Consider the following 6177-nt stretch of genomic DNA (forward strand, 5'->3'; position numbering starts at 1 on the left):
TTATGTTAATCTGAGCCACCACAAACTCACAGAGATGTGTGTGTGTGTGTGTGTGTGTGTGTGTGTGTGTGTGTGTGTGTGTGTGTGTGTGTGTGTGTGTGTGTGTGTGCGCATGTCTGTGGGTGTGTGAGTGTGTGTGTGTCAGCAGGAGTGACAGGAGCCTACAGGCCTTCAGCGCTGAAACGCTGATCTGGAATTTCACATCCTTATCCTGAAAGCCTTAGGACACACACGCATGCGCACGATTTCTTCACACACACACACACACACACACACACACACACACACACACACACACACACACACACACACACACACACACACACACACACAACACAAAATCACAGCTCAAAGAGCCACCAGGCAATTAGCACTACCCTACCTCAAGTCTTTTGATTTGCATACCAAGTCAGACAGAATTCATGTCAGTGTGCAGAAAGTGTGACACACAGTAAACACAAGCAAATAAATAAAACACACACTTTACACACAGGAAGTGTGTAAAGTGAACACAGTTGTGAGTGGCTTCTCAGCGAGGTTATAATTGAGCGTGATGGACTGTCTGTGTCTGCAGTGTATCACCGTGGGGCAGCACACACACCTGTGGTCTCAGCACACTGACAACATGAGACAAACACCTGTCTGCTCCATGCTGACAAAAAGAAAACAAACTGTACATTTCTGGGTCTCAGCAGCACGACTTTATTCTTGGATAGTATGCAGAGGCAACATAAATTTAAACTTGTGGGCTTTCAAGGAACTGATAGAGAAGCAAATCAGATTCTTAAGAAAAAAACTGTACATCTGCAATATCAAGATATTCTATAAAAAAATCAAAATCAATGTTAGTAACCAATGTATGCAAAAAATAAGGTCTTAACCAAGCAGCAACCTGAGAGGATTCCAAGTACACCACAAGCTCTCTATTAGGCTTCAGGTTTGGGCAACAAGTGCCAGGATGTAATGCAGTTTGAATCAAAGATCTTGCAGCACTGCAAAAGAATGCAAAGAAGTCTAATTTGTCATCCCCAATATTTCTCCCTCTACCTCTACTCTGTCCCCTTCGGTCTCCAGAGCTCAGAACTCAGTGGGATTACATTATTACTGATGACAGCGTGTACTTTTAATTACTTATTATTCTTATTAATTCCAGCAAATGCAAATAATCAACAATACAATAAAGTATACACACACACACACACACACACACACACACACATATATATATAGTATGTAATATATATAATAGGAATAATATATTATATACTATATATTTTTTAATATTACATATTTCTGTCTTTCTTACAGACACATTTAGTTATGATATTTTTTTAATCTCAAAAAAATAAAACTCAAAATTAGTTATGAAATAAATTGTGTCCTATGTTCCTGTTTATATTGTTCTCGTGTTGAAAAATCCAGCATGCCTTCAGCTCAGCACATTGTATAAACCAATAGTCCAGCAGCACAGAAACGCTATATTTGATGGAGGCCATGAACGGTTTTATGGAAAACAGCTGTATTGAATCTGTTCCAGAGCTTTTTTTTTCCAGCTCATGAATGAAATTTCCCATGCTGCACTGCTCCAGGCTCTGGCACATCTAGGATGTAGAGCGCTCCCTCTTTCTCTCTTTGTCTCTTTTTCTTTAATGCCTTCATACACCTTGTAGCCGTTCGTCAATTACTGACACACATTTTGGCAACAAACACACCATTAATTGAAACATTTAATTAGCATTAAAATTAGCAGTAATTAACATCTTTTCTCCAGTGCTTTCTGAGCTGGGCTCAAATTCTATTAAGGCTTTAAGCAGCTTCAGCGTCTCCCTGCTTTGCACTGACTTTTTGTACCATCTACAGATGTGTGAGTGGGTGTGTGTTTATGTGTGTGTGCACTCAGGGCCCCAGGTAAGGAGCCTCCGTGAGGAGTCAAGCACCAAGGCCAGGCCTGCTGGGTGCCCAGGGGAGAAGAAGAAGAAAGGCGTTTGAGCGGGGAGGCGAAGACGAGGAGAAGAAAATAAGGGAGGAGGTCAAGAGGGAAGAGGAGGGAGTGCTTGAAAGCAGGAGGGAGGGAGAAATATGGTGGGAGGCAAAGGATAGATGTGAATGAGTGAGAGAGGAGAGAAGTAATGACAGAAGGATTAAAGGAGGAGGAGTGTGACTGAGGGGAGAAGATGTGGTGGGGGCGAAAAGACAGAATAAAGGAATAAGAGCGAGGCAGAGCAAGTGAAAACACAGGATTAATCATGTGTTTGTGGCAGTATGGTATACATACATGTTTGCACATACTTCTGTGTGTGTGTGTTCATGTGTGTGTGTGAGGCCTACTTGGAGCCAAAGCAGGGGCCTGGATTAGTTGCGTTTGCCAGGGCTGGGGGGCAGGATTAGCAGGCCGGGCTGCTGTCTGACGCCGCTCTGCCACCACTAATGGCATTATTAATAGGCAGCTAAAAAATTCATTAAAAAATCCATTAAAAATAAATGTGTTTTACATAAGACTTTGCCCCAGGTAGGAGGGATAGGGGGAGGCAGGGGTGAGAGATGGGTGCAGAAGGGAGAGACGAAATAGGCGACTGTTAGCTTTGAGGTCAGCTGAACATCACAGTTCAGAAAGAGGAGAGAAAATATACAAACACTGGCCTGACTGGAAATAATGTTGGATTTGGGATAATAAGGCTAAACCAAGAAATACTGACATTTCTGCTGCTCTGAGAAATTTGTGCAGAGCTGATGTCAAATATATGAGCATCGAGGTGCACGTTAAATACAGAGCTTTCAACTGCTTCTGTGTTCCTGTCAAACACAAACAAGAGGTTAAGCACAAAATACATATTGATTTCACATTTGTATACATGCATACTAACATAACACTTCTTTAAATTTTACAGAACTGAAAAAAGTATAAAATACTTTGAAGATGCATTCAGTTCCTGATTGCTGCTGTTGTTCCAGTTTGGAGATTATTCCTCTCTTTTTTTTCATCTACATAAAAGCAGGATAAACCTAAGTACATAGAAACAAGAAAACTCTTGAGGAATTGTTAAAAAAACACCCCTGTAATTGGTGTTTTTTCAATTGCCCTGTAATTGTAGAACTAGATGTTCACATTTAGTTTTTTCTGAGAGTGTCTTTTCTAAATATACCAGAAAATTTTTAAAGTCCAACATTTAAATCGCAATCACCACTAAGGAAACTCCCTTAACAGATACCCCCTAACAGATATTAAATTGTGCTTAGAATGTCAAGTAGAAAAATCAACATTTGGGGTGTGCAGTGTACATAAATATGTTTCAGTCATGCACATACTTGCATGTTATGATTAAGCTTCATTTTGGCACATGTTGAACACAACTTCCTGAATTAATTTTAATGGGAATTTTTTTAACTACAGTGTTTAAAGAGAAAATAATCTTTCTGACATAAGAAGAAAAACACCCACTCCAAAATATTATCTACATCAAGGATTTTAAACTGATTAGCCTCTTCAAATTAATGAAATGGTTGGAGTTTATTAACTCTGTGAGAGAGAGCAAAGAAGGATGGGGAGAAGGAGGTTAAAGGTGAGGAGGTTCTGCTTTGTGTGTGCCTTGGGGACATTTAACTTAATCAGATTAACAACAATAGATGCATCTATCCACGCACACACACACTCACATACACATATATGGCAGTGGGCAGAGGGGCCTTACAACGTGCCCGGGGGGACCCTTGCTATAGCCTGAGGGAGTCATATATGCAGAAAGGGTCAAGAGGCGATTCAATTGTTTGAATTCTAACTCGCTTACATTTCTTAACACCTACACACACAGACACATGCAAACGCACACAGACATATGCATCGTGTGCAATAGAAGAATTTGAATGAACAGGCAAAAAGATGCTGTTTTCACAGCAATCACACAGATCCACTACCATCAGGTTGATCCGGCCCTCAGCCTGCAGCACAACAGACTCACAAAGGATAACACTCATCACCCCGCTGCTCTATCGCACTGTCAACACATGACAGCTGCCAGGTGAGAAGTTATCGCTGCATTGTAAATTTTTCAGGAAATGTATAAAAATTTTATTTTGCTTAAATTTTACATGCATTGGTTAGCTACCATAAGAACAACAACAACAATAAAATATGATATGAAACTGCTGCGAGAAACTGGTGATGCAACAAAACTTGTGCCTTATAAGCTTTCTCCTCCCAACTGTACAACTTTCTGTAACCTGTAAATATTTAAACATTACTATGAGGCTGGTGTAATAGTTTACACCAACATAAACAGCCCAAAAATATGGATGTGTTGCATATTCTTTTCAGGGTAAAACATATATTCAATTTGATGTTTAAAAAAATTCTGAAGTTCACAAATAACAAAATGCAACTCAAACTAATCAGTAAAATATGTTCTGCAGTAGAAGAAAAAGAAGAAGAAAAAGATTGGACATCTGATTGAATCACATTGAGACTCTAGATGGTCTATCCAGATATACTTATCATATATTTGGATATATGTTAACACATTTCATATAGGGGTATGCAGCATAACATGATAATGCTATATAAAACATGCAACAGATACCAACAACCACCATGACAAAGCTAAAATGTAAACTTTTAAGTTGCCTTATAATCCAAGAAACATTTAGTTTACTTTGTAGAGACTCTAAATCTCTTTTATGTTAGCCACTGAAGTGCATTCTGGCCTTCATTAATCTGCAGTAACTGTACGCTGCCAGTTTACTTTAGCTGGCATCCTCAGCCTCTGTTAGCCTCTGTTAGGTGCTGTTAGCCTCTGTTGGGTGCTGTTAGCTTCTGTTACCCACAGTTTGCTAGTGAATTAAACATTACCTTACATAGTAAATAAACTCTCGTACAACATGAGAATGTAATCAAGCTTTTTATAGGAGGGAAAGTGTGATTTTTAGGATATTAACTTTGGCAGCTTATAGCCAACTGTTGTTGTTGTTTAGCTAGCTCATTGTCATCTGTTCGAAGACAAGAAGGTTGCATATCTACACTGTAAAAAAGAATTGTAATATAAAAGTATTTTACTGTGTATTTTACAGTTTTGTACTGTTCTTCTAGAATATCATTAAATTCACATAAATAGACTTTGATTTTACATTTCAAATGTAAATTAACGTAAAATCACTGTAAATGTAATAAAACATAATTTTCTTGTTTTTTAAATGTATCTGTCTGTACATATGCATATTTAGATTGTTAAATACATTCACTAATGCATCATAATTTCACAAATATTTGTCCATTATTTGAAAGATTGAACTGTTAAATTCAAATGTAATGCTATGAAAAAATATATAAAATGATTTGTATAAACTTTTTTACATCAAATAATTATTATTATTGTTGTTATTTAGGGCGATCGTGGCTCAAGAGTTGGCAGTTCACCTTGTAATCAGAAGGTTGTTGATTCGAGCCCTGGCTCGGACACTCTCGGTCGTTGTGTCCTTGGGCAAGACACTTCACCTACCACCTACTGGTGATGGCAGAGGGGAATTATAAAGTGGAATTGTAAAGCGCTTTGATGGTCTCATAAAGCACTATATGAATGCAATCCATTATTATTTAAACCAACTGTTAACTGTATATTTCTGTACATTTAAGTATTATTATTCATATTGCTGCATTCATTGACCTTGTTTATAGGTAATTTCATTGTTTCATCACATTAAATTGTTCCTAATTTAATGTTTAAAAGCACTTGAAAAGGCAAAATCCCATGTAAAATTAGGGCAACAAACTGTATTGTCATTACTGAAAATAACCGTATTTTCATGGGAAAGTTATTTTCTGTTATTTTATGGTATTATTTTGGCACCCCAGCTGCCGGAATATTACTGCTTTTTAGGATTATTTTTTTTACGGTGTAATCTGCTGACAATAAGTAACTGCGACAATTAGAGCCCTGACATCTGTTCAGGAGATATGGCTTGAGGTGAAGAGAAAGAAGATGTTTTATTCAGATACTGGTGATTTTGTCTCAATCCTGTGAGTTTTCTCTTTGGTGAAGGGGACCCCTTGTCAGATGATAAAACATAGGTATGATCCTTCTCGCCTTCAGTATGAAGGTGCAGACGTGAATAAAAATTTGACTCCACGGTACTCTTAATCAAAATTAATCTTATTACTTATTACTAGTTAGCTTATATGTATCTGTG

This window comes from Astatotilapia calliptera, chromosome 15 (assembly GCF_964374335.1).
Source record: "Astatotilapia calliptera chromosome 15, fAstCal68.1, whole genome shotgun sequence".
NCBI lineage: Eukaryota > Metazoa > Chordata > Actinopteri > Cichliformes > Cichlidae > Astatotilapia > Astatotilapia calliptera.